Source organism: Rhamphochromis sp. 'chilingali' (assembly GCF_963969265.1).
Source record: "Rhamphochromis sp. 'chilingali' genome assembly, chromosome: 16".
In the NCBI taxonomy this organism is placed as follows: domain Eukaryota; kingdom Metazoa; phylum Chordata; class Actinopteri; order Cichliformes; family Cichlidae; genus Rhamphochromis; species Rhamphochromis sp. 'chilingali'.
The window spans coordinates 9,784,285-9,799,808 of NC_137943.1; the positions used below are offsets into that span (position 1 = coordinate 9,784,285).

At 40.0% G+C, this 15,524-nt stretch overlaps 1 protein-coding gene across 2 annotated transcripts in view; it reads right to left on the minus strand.

The window, feature by feature from the left end:
- The window catches only part of LOC308413115 (activated CDC42 kinase 1-like), a 59,606-nt gene extending 45,042 nt beyond the window's left edge, over positions 1 to 14,564 (minus strand). For both annotated transcript variants that reach the window (XM_080907916.1, XM_080907915.1), the window contains exons 1-2: positions 14,335 to 14,564; positions 3,020 to 3,260 (exon numbers count right to left, since the gene is read on the minus strand). The gene's annotated coding sequence lies outside the window, so the exon portion shown is untranslated. The remainder of the gene's footprint in view (positions 1 to 3,019; positions 3,261 to 14,334) is intronic.
- Positions 14,565 to 15,524: the final 960 nt, after the last annotated feature.

The window sequence follows — 15,524 nt, forward strand, 5'->3', positions numbered from 1 at the left end:
CATCTTGAGTCCCTGCGCTGATTTCCACAACTAAATCGTGCCCGTTTTTAATGCAGTGTTTTATAAAAAATCTCCAGATTCTCTGAATTTCTTTGTGACATCATATACTGTAGATGATGAGATATTCAAAGTCTTCATAATTTTTTGTTGAGGAACTTTATTGTGAAAATGTTCTACAATTTCACGTTTTGGAGGGTTTTTTCAGATTTTCCTTTGCTCATATTTACATAAGAGAAACTCCAAACATGCTATTTATACCCAATTATGTTACTGCTTTGTTCACAAATAAACTAATTAGTTCTAAAATGTTCTTTTGTTTCTTTTTAGTACCAATTCCTTTTCCAGCTTTTTGGAGACCTGTTGCTGCCATCAAATGAAAAACACTCAAAATCTTCTTAAAAAGGTACATTTTTTGTTTTTTATGTTCTATTGTGAAATTTGGACTTCAGATTTACAAATGATTGCAATTTGCTTTTATTTACATTTTACACATCATCCAAATATTTTCGGAATTGGGGTTGTAGGTTTTTCCACAGTCGTGCATACACTGTTAAAATGCTAAAATACACATGACCACAGATTCAAATAAACATATGTGAAAGCCCACAGTTCCTGCTGTGAGCATAGCATCCCCCAACCACTAACTGAGGACAACCAATCAGCAGAAAGATGGCTTCAAGGGAGCAGAAACGGCTTGTCTCAGACGGTGGATGAACAGAGGGGCTGGTGGATAGCGTGGCAACCCTTGCACTGATGCTAGTGCATAAACTCCTGATCAATGGACCAAACAAAAGAAACTGGCAATGCTAAAACTTTCCTTCCTTGTTACTTTCCATTGGCAGGATGTGAAAGGTTATATGATATGCAACAAGCCACCAGTTAGTCACTCCATAAACATTTCTAAGCTATTATCCTATAGAAGTCGACTTCTTGGTTCCTGGATGCCCTGAAACTTCAGTGATTAATCCTGTCACAGGTATGAAGAAGACGAATCAAATGAAGATGAAGGTCAGCACCCTGACGTTTATCTTTTAGAGACTGATTTCAGATTATAAGGAGGCTCAAGTCTTCTACCCCAGAGCTGTGCGACTGTGTTACCAGTGTCACAAGGTGATCTATTACAGGGACACTTAGTCAGGAAACCCGACGCACTGACAACAGGCCGGACATACAATACACCAGGAAGTCACAGACAGCACGCCAGTCCTCAGGGGGTCTGGTAATGTAATACTTGTAGATCAGGAGAAGAGAAGGGATTATTAAAAGAGCGAATGGTGAAAGGAAAAGGAAAAGCCAGAGGAGGAATGAAACCAACAGCGGGTCATGTGACAACTCGCCTGCAGGTAGTTGGACTGAGAAGTGGAGCGGGGGTGGGAGTGTATGGAGTGCCAGCCGGATGTAAGTTCATGGTTAGAATAACACTGTCTCACACCCACAGGCGCACACACTTTGACTCCCAGAGGCTCCCTTTCCTCCAAGTTCTTCTCTGTCAGTCTGGGCCCCAAAAGCCCCTTCAAGCATTCAGAGACACTCCACAAAAAGCACACTCACTGATCACTGCTACTATTCTGGGAGCTTCCGCTTTACCTCTCTGCTCCAGAATAGAGTAGAATATCCATTTCTAGACGTCCACATGCTTACTCCATCTCTGTCCACGTCTCCTCTGTCCTTCTGTTGAGTTTGTTAATCAAATCAGGGCCACAGAATCACTTTTTTGTCAGGAACTATAGGATACTTTCTTAAGAGCATCACAAGCTATCTCTCCTCCACCTCTCATTCTCTTTAAACAGATATGGGATCAAAAACCTCATTAACTTCAGGCCTCTTTGTTGTTCCATTAGACATTTTACTATGTAAAGGAAACCTAAGGCAGGTGATGGTTTGTTACACAGAAACATCTGGAACACGACAAAAAGATCCGTTGTGGAATCTTTTTTTCCTTGTAGGTGATGGTATCTATTTACTGTCACACTAAAACGCATCCTAAGCTGCCACCGGCTGGTCCAAACTGACCAGTAGGCCTGGCCAGACGGATTCTTTCATGACATGAACTCGCGAATCTCAGCAGAACCCAAGTGACTCGCAAAATAAGGCACCAAGTGGAGTTTCAGACAAGGAAATGTGATGTTTTCAATCAGTTTTACAATCAGAATTCATCTTCTCTCCTTATCCATGAACAGGACTCAAAACAGTGCAGTGCTGTTCTACACGCACGAGCCAAGAACACTCCAGTCCCGAATCAAGAGAGTGTGAATGCACACGTGTCATCTTAATTGTGCGTACAGTCTGCATTGCTTATAGTCTGCCTCTGATAAAGAAACACCAAACCTGACAGCAACATCCAGTTGTTTGGCTTGTTTTCATTAAAGCAAAGAACAACTCAACCATAAGAAGTATTATTATTTCTCTTTTTGCTGAGTTCTGCAGACACCTGCTTGGGAGTGTCTGGCAGGCATCCTGTGTGTGGGTCTGTGTTTGTGGCAGTGGAATACAAGGGTTTCTATTAAAGCCACCAGTGTGACTCTCACTTCCTCCTAACTCTACCTCATCAGCTAAGAATTCTTATTCAGTGGCTGCGACCAGAAAAACAAACTAAGCTGGGACGTGACCGATCCCTTTTGGTTACACAAACAAAAGCATTATGAAACAGGAAATGGTCAGCCACATCTATCTTCAACTAAAACACACACGCACACTTAAAATCAACATTATGACCACTGATGACATTATCTGAGGAATTTGATCCTTTTCAAAAGGTGAATAGTTCAATTTTAGACCTCCATGAGTTGGTGACCAAAGCAGAGTCAATGTTTGACATGACCTCATGTTTGCATAGTGAGCACATACACACAGACACAGTGTGTCAAAAAGACACAAACATGTGAAGTCCTGAAGCAATGTACACTATGATGAAAACTAGGCATAAAAACAGTCACACCCAAATGCAATGGGCACTGCAATAGTGCTATAGTCTAAGATACTGGAGGTACGAGCAAATACGTGCACTGAAGTTTCTTACCTGCACTATTTGACCCACAGAAACACTGTTTTCTTTCCAGTGTTGGCTCTGTCGTTGTAGATCCTTCTCTCAAGTTGACGAAAGAAGGTCAAACGCATACAGACGAGGGCCCCAATCCATTGAGGTGAGATTATGCTGAGCTACAACTCTGTGGCACTGCAGGGTTAGTGCGTCCCTACATGATTTCATCTCCATCCATTGACGAAACCAGACCTTGGAGTTTTTTCCTTGCTGAAGTAGCCTAAAAAAATATATAAACAAACAAAAAAAGGGATATGCTTCAACAAGTTTTGACTTCATTAAGCATTACAAAGAGTCTGAATGTTGCTTAAATGCAGATGTGCTGTATTTGCATGAAATGTTACTAGCACTAGCACCGTGGATGTTTGTGTACCCTCAGAGCTCCCTAATGTAGCGATGCCAGAAAGAGTTGTTAGCCGAGTTGTGAAAACTCAGGAAATTACTTAATTACTTACTTAAAATTTTCTAGGTATACGGTATGAAACAAAGGTTCTTTCATAACTAACAAATAATTTATTTCAGGACGAGTTCGTTTTTGCATCATTACGCTGCCCTGTGTCCACTCTAGAGCTGGTTCCACAGTTCTTCTTTTGGCTGCTCCCTTTAGTGGTCGTCACAGCGGATCATTTGGCTCCATCTCACCCTACTCCTAGTACTCTCCAGGCAGCTTCATATTTAACATCCTTTGGCCAATATCCCCTGTCCCTCCTCTGCACATGTCCAGACCATCTCAGCCTTAACTGTTTAACTTTGTCTCCAACCTAAGCCGTCCCTTTGACGTGGTCACTTCTGATCTTTCCACACATTTCTACCTTCCAAGGATCCAAACCTTGACACCAGCATCAACCTAGCTCTCTCTCTAGCTCACTCTCTCTCTCCACAGTAATTCATCACTATAGCTATGACGAGGAATTATATGTGGGCCAAGACTTTACATTTGTGGGTAATAATAAACCTTTACATTAGGAATTTTCCTTCCCAGGAGCATTATGTTTTAATTTTGAAAACATAATACTTAATGACAACTTTGTGGTTGACTTGATTTATGTAATGGCAAATTTAAAACACATTTATTACCACTCAGCACAAACTTTAAGAAAATGAAAGCCTATTTCACTGAAAATGAAACATCTTCTAAGGTGAAGCTGAAGTCAAACTCTTTCCAACAAATCCACCCACACACATACATGACCAAACAGAGTGCTGGCACCAACCTGAACTGAGTTAACATTCCCTGATTGCAAAACACCGCACGCGGTCAGACGAATTAGATCTTTTTTTAATGACTCTGCAAAAATACTAATGAGCACAATTCTGGATCTATCAGAAATGATTTAATGGAACTCCAAAACAGAAGCATGAGCTTCTTCCCCGCTGAATCAATACCTAGAGCAGTCTACTACCGGAAGCAACTTCCAATGTTGGACATGACTTGGCATTTTTCCAGACCAGGTCTGGGGGCTGGGGTAGGAATGCCAGAGGGGCCCTCTGCAGGAGAAGGCAGTATGAATGAATAAAATGCGATTCACACAGACACATGAGGACACAGTCCACCCACCACCTAGTAAAGTAGCTGACTGGAGCCTACAGTGTCAGAGGAGGAACACCAGGCTATTCTTTTTGCCTGCATGCGCCCGACAAGCAACTCCTTTGTCTCTGAGAAAACAGACCCCGTATGTAACTGTGGACACTGCAACAGAAAAGTAACACACACTAACCACATACAAGCTCATAGGCGTGAATTGTAAACAAATACGCACACTCAACAGTCTGGCAGCTTTTAAGTGATAAATAGCCACGGGAAGGTCAATTATTTATCTTTGGTGTCAGGGGCTTGAAACAGTTAGCCACTCATTTTTCTATTGACAAAAAAAAATTGTAAAGTGCCAGAGGGCAACATCGCACCACCCCAGGGGACTTTACATTTTTGTTACGCAACAGGGAGAAGCTAGTTTATGGCTGTGGCCCTCACCCTGGCATATAAAGTCACACAACCACCACCCAGTCTCTAGAGGGTGCGGGAACGGCCAGAAATAAACTGCGCACACACAGCCGAGCACAGAGGCCACTTATAACATCACAAATGCACAAGAGCAGCAGTTCTTGTGCCTAACTGAGGTGAGAGGACCAACTACGGAAGCTTCTAGTATAAACAAAAGAGGTTTTCTGTTCACTACTTAATGACAGTCAATTTAAGTTGATTTGAAGGTACAGTTAGAATTTTTTGAGATTATTCGAAAGAAAAACTGGATATTGTACCTATAAATATACTTTGTTTAGTGTGTAATTACATCTTTCAACAAATTGATGCATTGTTATGAACTTGGAATTAATCCATTAAAAATGCATAGGAGCGGCCGCTGGTTTGTGGAAGCTGCCATGTTGCACCACCATCTTGAATACACTGGTCCCTGCTGTACCAATAGCGTTTTATTTATGTATCTAGAGACTGGGTACATACGTAGTACGCCGTATAAAGAGCTAACAACAAGCCAGTTAAAAACAGCAGCAACTGGTTATAAGCTAACATTATACCAGCTAAGCTAATATCAGGCTTAAGTATCCTAAAAATCACATTTCTATTTTTTTGTCCTACAGCGGCCACCGTAACTAGGACAACACACTCTAATTAGGAGCAGTAAGAAAACAGAACTGAAGCTGAACTGTGATTTTTTACACACTGTACCTTCAAGTTACCAAATTAATGACTGCCTGAAACAGAAACCCTTGTAACTTTTACAGCTGACAGAAATTTGTCTTTTTAAAATCACTAGGTCAGATATTTTAACTTACATTGTAACCAAATACATGAAAAAGTAACACACTCAAATTAGCTGTTAGCAAATGTTAGCATGTCAACACAAAACTAGGACGTTACACAACAAAATCATTCCTGCTAGCCTGGACATTTTCCACAGTGATTTATTAGCACAGTGATGACAGCGTCTGGTTCAAAGTAGCTCTACTGCTAACCCTATTAAAATCTTCTTAGAAATGCTAGAATGGCTAAATACTCTTAATCATTTATAAAAATTTGACTTATGACCCGAGAACGATCACTCAAACATTCTGAGATAGTGACTAACTGGTGAGTTGAACATGTGATTGACCACAAGTTAAGGCAGCTATCATTTTTGGGTAGTGTTTTGAAAAAGGTTTATTTTTTATTTTATGTAATGGAAGTTAGCATTGTGGATGAAATTGTATATCAAGTTAATACTTCTGACTCCATTGAAACAAATCTTTTGATCCATTTAGGCACAAACAATTGTTCTACGAGCTTAGTTATAGTTAAGCACTAAATAGCAGAATGTAAAAGTAAGCAGAAAAAATGAGCTAAAATGTTGTCGTAGCACTTAACTTTAGTACATAAATCTTCCCATTTAATAACTCTGTGTTTTTACATAAGCTCATAATTAACTGGGATTCGACAGGCTGAATAGAAACGCTGCTTCTCCTGTCCTTTTAAAGCAGAGTCAGTGCTGATTCATGCTTTATACTGTCAACAGTAAAGCCTTTCTTTCATGCAGACTCCCCCGACTGATGAAGTCAAAATGTCACCACTCACCAAACAAGTGTTTTGAGCTGCATCATTTATACAGACTCTGACACACTGACAATAGAAGCCTTTAGTTTTTATATACACACAACCTAAAAATGTAATTATACTCCTGATACAAGCTTCATGTAAACTACATTAAAATGTAATTTAATTTAAATGAAATTAAGCTATTCATTTCATTAAGCTTCAGGAAAGCTCACACACTTGGACATATATACTCCCCTCTGGACAGAGCTAAGCTGCAGTTGGGGGTCATGTGATACAACACGGGAGGGCAACACTTTCTCTGGCAGACAGTGAGGAAGAGGAAACACTATGAGGGGTTTGGAGTATTGAAACCATTCTATCTTTGCTATAGGAGACACTACAGGAAACCCAATACTCTCTATTGCTGTCACACGCACATACATATCTTTAGTGGGTTTTGGAACATATGCTATAGTAAATCAGTCTCCTCCCTATGAATAGAACTGATTAAAGCATGTTCATGTTTAATATTTCTGTTATTTATGGGCTGAATTAATAGTCAGTCATTTGGATTTGGATTTTCTTTTAGATTATAAAGACTTTTAAAATTTTTAAATAAATGGAATTTTTCCAAAGAGTCAGTGTTTACAGTGTTGACCCTTCTTCATAACCTGTGCAACTCTGGCATGCTGAATATCAGCTTCTGGGCCAAACCCTGATTGATAGCAATCATTTCCCTACAGCGCTCCAAGTTGATCACAAATTGTGGGCTTCTGGTTCTCCATCGACTTTTCAAGGACTGACCACAGATTCTCAATCAGATTAACATCTGAGGACTTTCCTGGCCATGAACCTAAAAATGTCAATTAACATTAATTAGATTCCGGGTCTTTTGACATAGCCCTCCACCATGTTGGAAAATGTGCAGATTGTCACCATACTGGTCCTGGATCGTCAAAGGTGTTTTCTGCATGGTCAGTCCTTAAAAAGTGGACAAGGAAAAGCTGATGTACTTCAAGTGCTAAAGCAGCAAAGTGTAGTGAAAGTGAAACACAATTTGTGCTACTGTCCAAACTTTTGCAGGACACTTACCAACTTAGACAACCACAGTGACTGCTACCTTTGCTGACTAACATCTTGTACATTGGCATTAGTACTTTGTTACTAACAAGCATAATAAAGAGCCCAAATTCAACTCACTTTCAACATCCCTCACACCTACCCCTGTCTAATGCTAACATTAATCTAGTAACAGTGGAGTACGTTACAGCACCAGGACAGTATATGAGAACCAGACTAACAACAAACTGCATACCCCATGATTACTGAAGAAAAAAAAAAAACGCATTTCAGTTTTCATGTGTTCCTCATTTCTGGCATATTAGACTAAGATGTGACGCACTTTTGCTACTAAATACTTTCACACCAATTCTGCTTTTTCTGTTTGCTCACTGCCTTCAGTATCTTATCCCCATCTGCCATTCTTAATTACCGACTCGGACATGCAGTCTAAACTACACCTTGCGCTACTCTGAGTCATCAAGTATTTACTGAGATTTTTTATTCCTCATGCAGGAAGGTGGCACAACACCCATGTAGACTCCAACATCCTGTTAGGGAGCTGGCACTGAACACATTTGGCACCGTTCCTGCACTAACTGCTCGCTCGGCATCGAGCCAGTACTGACAACAGCTTCCTCTTAATCTGTTTTACCCATCCAGTCCTCCATAGCCATGCCGTCTCTGAGCAGCGATGACCGATTCAATGCAAACATCATTAGTTTAAACACGTCGACAAGACCCCGTGTAGAGATTTCAGTCCAAGCAGTGAATTTGTTACGTCATTAAGCAGGCGTTTCTTTGACACATACACACAGATGTTCAGTGACAAAGCGTGGGACTGGATGCTGCCGAGATCAGTTACAGCTTAATTACGTCTACAATCGTTGCATAATTAAATATTAAACTAAATTTATTATTTTTTTATACTTGAATGTCATCCTGGAACTAGCAATTAAGATAAACACTTACTTCTGACCTGGCAAATTAAAAGTTAAACAGGACCCATTATGCTTATTTTTAATCACATAATTCTAGTCTTGAGGTCTATTACAGTACCTTTGCATGATTCATAGGGGTTGGAAAAAAACATACATATATCCATACAGCATAGTGTTTTGTGTGGCGATATTGTATCATTACAGAGACACCAAATGTTGATATCAATTTTTTTTTAAATAAATTATTCTGTGCATACTATGAACGCAAAGGCTCACCACATGCTCAGATCCTTAAACAACATTAGCCAAACAACACTGGCCACACTTAGCGTGACAAAATGATCTCCTTATTCAGAGCAAGGTAATGACTCAGTCACACAAGTGAAAATAGGACAGCAACCCTTGGACTCTCAGAGAGATTATCAAAGGTTTGCAAATAATTGCCATCTAATTTATAAATACAGACTAATGCCAACATCAACATGTTGGCATTAGTCTGAATGAGTCTTAAAGCACAACTTTAGGGGACTCGGATCAACTGGTTGCCATCTGGTTGTATTCCAGTTATACTCCTATAGAACAGGAAGGTTGCTAAGTGTAATTGTAACTGTGAAATGTGAATTTCTGTCTATGTAGACACCAGCAAACGTGATTGTCGGCCAATTATCAAACTTAATTGCTTTATTATCAGAAACAGATTGCATGTATTTGCCAACTTGACTTAGTTCAATCAAAGACTGATCGCAGACCTATAGCAGACTTTGTCTTATGGCAACATTTATGGCAGGTTTCAGCGACAGTGTCGGTAGGTTTCACGATCTCATTTTGCAACAAAGCATTATTTTATTAGATAAAATCGATATTGACAAAGTTCAACTTTGAGGACATAATTTGCAGTTGATAAGAGGCGATAAATTGCAATATATGTTATACTTAGCATATCATAAAATATCACAAATTGCAATAATATCGTATTGTGACAATATTGAACAATGAGGTGTGTAGTGTTTCCCACCACAATACATTTTCTTATACTTGATGTAGATGCAGCTCGTCAGCGCTTCCAAAGCCTGAAACTAGCCGTTTTGGCTCCTCTGCTGTTAAGCAACTATATTCTGATTAGCTACCCTGAAAAATAGTAACTTACAACATCCCATCAAATGCCCATATATAACCAAATATAAGTAAGTGTTGTTTATTTATAAAACACCTTTCACAAACAAGGGGTCACAAAATGCTGTGCACTAATTAGAGTAAGGAGAATTAAATGCGATAAAAATAACATAAAACAAGTTGACATACAGAATACATTAAAATCAGTTAGTACCAACAAAAAACGGATTAAACAAATAAGGTAAATGGCATCAAAACCTCACATTTGAGAGACCAGCCACGTTAATTTTAGTTCTTTCAATTTCTACGCCCAGGCAGCTGTACAAATGTGTCCTGTCTGTTACTAGATCAGCCCCGAGGGAGAAGAGCATGACTGATTTTGTGTCAGTTAAAGGTATTCATGTCATATGACTGCCATCCACGTCCTACTAGTTTAGTAACTAACAGAACATCCTCAAAGTAATTAGATGAGAAACTTAACAAATAACAACACAACACGATACAAAAGCAAACTAAAAGGAAAAAAGTATTTAAGTTTATCAGCTGCTGAGAGCATGTGGATCTGCAAAGCACAAGGACTTTCTCATCAGCAGAGCATAAAACAATATCAACTTACGTGACAGCACGTACATATGTGACACCATAGAGTAAAAAGGTACACTCAGTGGGAGCCAGGGTTTGATAATATCTTCTTCAAACAGTGTGTGATGCTACAGAGTTGCCTGCAAGTTTGAGCATGTTAAAAGTGAAAGCAGCTGTAGCCAAATTTAAGCCAGAGGAGTGAGGAGGTCAAGGTGCAGGCAGGAGATACGAGGAATCATAATCTTCTCTACGCAAATTATAGTGTTAAAGCATAACTGTTTTTTTAAACTTAGTTTTTGGAGTTAATGTGGTTTTGCTTCATGCAAATGTAACTGAATATGTTATAGTACGTGTACTGTAATCAACTGCACTTATAATTGCAAATAGCAACCACTGAGCAGTGCTATGGAAAATGTGCAAGCCATACTGTTAACACCAGTCATGGTGTATTAATGGAAAGGCTTTACAGAACTAGCTGGAGTTGGATTTTTATACCCAATCAGCTGTGCATCTCCTTCAGAAAAACCTCAACTTTCACATCAACACGAATCAAACAGGTGCTATGTGCAGTAACAGACTCAGTGTGTTGTAAAGCTACACATATGCGGTCGGTAAAAAAGAGAGCCCCAGCTTGTTCCATCCATCCATCCGCTTATCCTTTTCAGGGTCGCTGGAGCCTATCCCAGCTGTCATAGGGCGAGAGGCGGGGTACACCCTGGACAGGTCGCCAGTCTGTCGCAGGGCCAACACACAGGGACAGACAACCATTCGCACTCACATTCAACCTAGTGGCAATTTGGATTATCCAATTAACCTGTCCCCACAAGTTGCATGTCTTTGGACGGTGGGAGGAAGCCGGAGTACCCGGAGTGAACCCACGCAAATACGGAGAGAACATGCAAACTCCACACAGAAAGACCCCGGCCTGATGGTAGAATTGAACTCAGGACCTTCTTGCTGTGCGGCAACAGTGCTAACCACCCTGCCACCGTGCTGCCCCAGCTTGTTGTATAATAATAATAATAATGTGTGAAGGCCACAGTTATACTGATCAAGCAACAGTTGTACCACAGGAAGTCTGACTGAAACTGCAAGGGTGACTCTAATCTTCTCCGTGTTGAACAAATGCATCTACGATCTAAAAGAAGCAGTTTTCGCACCATCGCCGCTCCTTTTGAGTCACCTTTATTCTGACTGGCTGCCTGCCGCAAACAGGATGTAGTCACAGCCAAAGCATCCAGGCCAGTCTGAAGTCTAGCTTCTTGGCTAACTGGAAACTGAACATTTTAATATGGTTTTTTTCTGATAAATTTTCATTTACCAGCGAATGAATGAAAATTTTAAAAAGAAAAAATGAAACACCCTTCAAACATGTTATTAGTGGTTTGTCCACCAGAGGGAACTTTTCCCTGTTGGCAGCAGGTTTAGAACAAGAAGTTAGACCGTGCATAAACAAGTAATACGTGACAACAGGACAAGTTGATTTTTTAACCTAAATTGTGTTACATTATTTCAGTAAGGACTAAATCCCTAACAAATTTTAGCAAAACTGTTTCATGTGTCTGAAAGAAAAAGAAAAATCCCCAGATATTGCTATCAGTCTTATGTATCACTCACATATCGCCTGTGAGAAAATAAGAAAAACCATAAAAAGGATAATGCGTTTTTATAGTCAGATGTATATTAAATAAGAGTTCACACTCATGATTGATGTGACATCCAATTACAACAATAACAGATGTCAAAACAGGACCTGGACTTTGTCAGCAGACAGAGGCTCATTTTGATTTTACTGTCAAACCATTAAAATCAATTGGCCACTAAAAAAAAAAAAAAAAAAATCACTTATGTGCAAATGCCTTGCATAATGCTAAGCATAAAGCTATAAACCCTCCTCACAGGCTACAAAGATAATGACAGCTATTACAGCAGAATGTGTGCGATGTGACAGGCGTGTGTGAGCAGTGCAGACATGAAGCCTACAGAGTGCATCTGCAGTGAAAGGACACATAATGGAGGTATCGCGTGTATGTGTTTTGTGGTATGCAGAGGCCGGGTCAGCTGAGGTTAGATTTACAGTGCAGAGGGTAGCGAGCTTTGTTCCGCTGCCCTCAGGCCTCCTATCCGACACCGGGGTTCATCATGTCTGCACGCATGTGGGTGAGAGAAAGAAGCGGAAGACGGGAAGATAATGTACAGCAAGTGGGAACAAGAGCTGAGGCTGAGCTGCATAGTTTCACTCTGTGAAGTTCAATGCATTTTTTCTTTTTTACTCTTAAGGGTTGGTTTGATTGACGAGACGAGAGAAGCCGTTTCAACATCCCATAATGAAACTGTTCTGTCTTGATGGGATGACAAGACAACCATCCGTATGGTATGAGGTGGCAATGAATGATTTTAGGCAGGGGTGTCAAACCTAAGGCCCGGAGGCCAGAATTGGCCCAACAAAGAAGACACGAATCTGGCCCACTGGATAGCTTTCGGTAATGTGAAGGAGGGCATAAAATTGTAACTGTATTTTCATGGGTTTTACAGCTTTTCCTACTAAAGATAAGGATAAAGACATCCCCGGTGACGTCCATATGACACCAAAGTAATTAAATAAATGATAAATAATGACAGAAGTGTTATTGTTTTTTCACTATGTACCAGCAAAGGCACATACAGCCCACTTTGATCTTAAGTGGGCCAGACTAGTGAAAGCCTCCTTTACCTCATATCTTAATATAGGAAAAAGAATTACAAGTTCAAACATGCATCTCACTTTTTCTACACATTTAATCCCCGAGTTTAAACGTGTAGAAAACAAGTACTGCTGTAATAAATCAAGGAAATGTGTCAGCACAGCTCCTCACACTTAAATCATAAGAAATAAATGTGCAAAATTCAAGAAAAAGTTCTGGCAGCTCTGTATACCTATTACTTCATTACTTTATTTTAGTAAGAATGGCTATGAGAGATGTATTTATCAGCAGGAAAAGTGATGAAAATACAGTTAAAAGTCAAAAATGTATGCTCTGCTGTTGAAATTGCACTTCTTTGTCTTATATTTAAATATCTCAGGGATTAAATGTGTAATCAAAGGTCTTTACACTGACTGAAAGGGGTGTATCAGTGGTTCGGCCCACTTAAGATCAAAGTGAGCTGTATGTGACCATCAATGTAAAACGATTTAAGGACCTATGGATGTCATGAAAACACTAAATTATGGAACATCTTTTGGAAGAATTGTGTTTCACTTCTTAGGAGCATCAATGCCAATGTGCATCAAAGCTGAAACAACTTACTAAAGACACTTTATCACGGTTTTTCCTTTCATTTGCCGCGCGCCTTATATACAAGCAAAGGGCTGGAGGATGTTTGCGGATCTTATTTAACTATTTGAATGCATTGGCTGAAATCCCTACACAGACTCCTCATTCTGGACTGTGTAATTATACATTTGCAGTGAGTGTAGGCTTTGATATCATGTGTTGCGTGACTCCTTCACTGGTCAGGTGTGCTGTATTTATCCAAGTCAGAGCTTAAACAGAAATGTTTGTATCGCTGTGTAAGCAAGTTAAAGAGGCAGAAACAGGTCAAGTGCGCGTATAGAAACACACTACCTTTAAGAAAAATAGACATTTTATAGACACTTGACATCACCTTTTGCCTTTTTCATACTTCCATGTGACTTGCTTCAGTAAAGAGGACCTGTTAGGCTAACTAAGCACACCTGGGTGCCCTCCTCGCCTGAGCCTCTGCCCGGACCCTGAGACAGCTATCCGCATATAAAACTCACGTACATGTACAAGATGGTCAGGTTGGCCCCCTCTGTGACCTGCGTTGTTGCAACTAAAGTGCTCCGGGCTTTCACAACAGAGACTCACAGCAGCTCTCACCTGCTGCCTCCTTCCCGCCACCAAGCCTATTTAACCGGCTCGCGTTGCATTTGAGGACCTGGACAAGTAGCCGTCTGACAACTAAGTACTTGAACTTTAACTGCGACGCTAACATTTCCACAACTAAATGAAGACTGCAAGTAAAGTTTACTACTCTGTTAGTCACTTCTGTTTAATGAGTGCACCTACCTGTCAGTCTCGGTTCCTGTCACCTTACGCTCCTGTAGCCCTCTCTTTAATGTTACTATTATTTCATTGATTTGGCCTCCAAAAAACTTTCTACAAATGAAGAGGTGCTGGCATCCCCGAGAGCTCCTTGTCCTGTGGAGTGGATGAAGCTGATGAAAGTTTGCTGAATGCTTACACAGCAGCAGTATCCGAAATACTGCCCGGGTATGAATGCAGAGGCTGCTGGCGTCGGTTCTGCGCTGTCCTTGTACAACACAAAGATCTTCTATACGTTTACCGATGGATAACTCCATTAAAGAGCAGTCATTGTTTCATTTATCTGAATTTATGTGTATTTATTTATTTAATTTATTTGTATTTGCATAAGGAGGCATTTAAAATATATATTAAAATGAAAAAAACATGCAAAAATACGGAAGGCTTTATTAAAAATAAATAAGGTCCAATTAGTCAACTGATTGTCTCATTCATGATATTTTAATTATAGAACTGAGGAAATAGTCACCTTGCTTGCTCGCTCATTAATTAGCTGATAAGTATCGCTTCATAACACAGTCATGCTTTACATTATTATGACATACAATTAAAAATGGCAGAGCCACTAAAGGCACAGTGAGGAGTGCCTGATCTATCTATCTATCTATCTATCTATCTATCTATCAAGTTATGTTTCAAGCGATCTGCCAGTCATTTCCCTTTTTTACTAAAGCACTACATAGTGTTTCATTTTTGTAGGTTGGTTTGTTTCACCGCAGGAATAAGTAGCGAAGTGAGACGTCTTTTATTTTCTCATATCTCTGTTGCGCATTCACTTTGTCAGCCCACTCTTAAAGAAATATTCTCCCATTTAGATTTTTCATGCTACCACCTTGCTGACAGTTGTCTCTGCAAACTGAAATGAAGCCTCTGTGGACGTGTTCAGATATTTCACTTACAGAGATTCCTACAAAGAACAACTGGGTGTATTTAAAGAGAACAACAGGGATAGGGAATGAGGTAGGACCTCTAGCTCCTGTTCCCCTTGATTTTATACCTGATACAATTAAAAGCTGCCCAAGTCATTAGAAGAATGCGCTATGATTTGGTGGTGGTGAACGCACTCTGTGAACTAACATAGATGATAGGTTTTTATGACAAATCAGCTCATTTATAACAAAAAAATCTTTTTCGGACGTACGTTATTCCGAAAG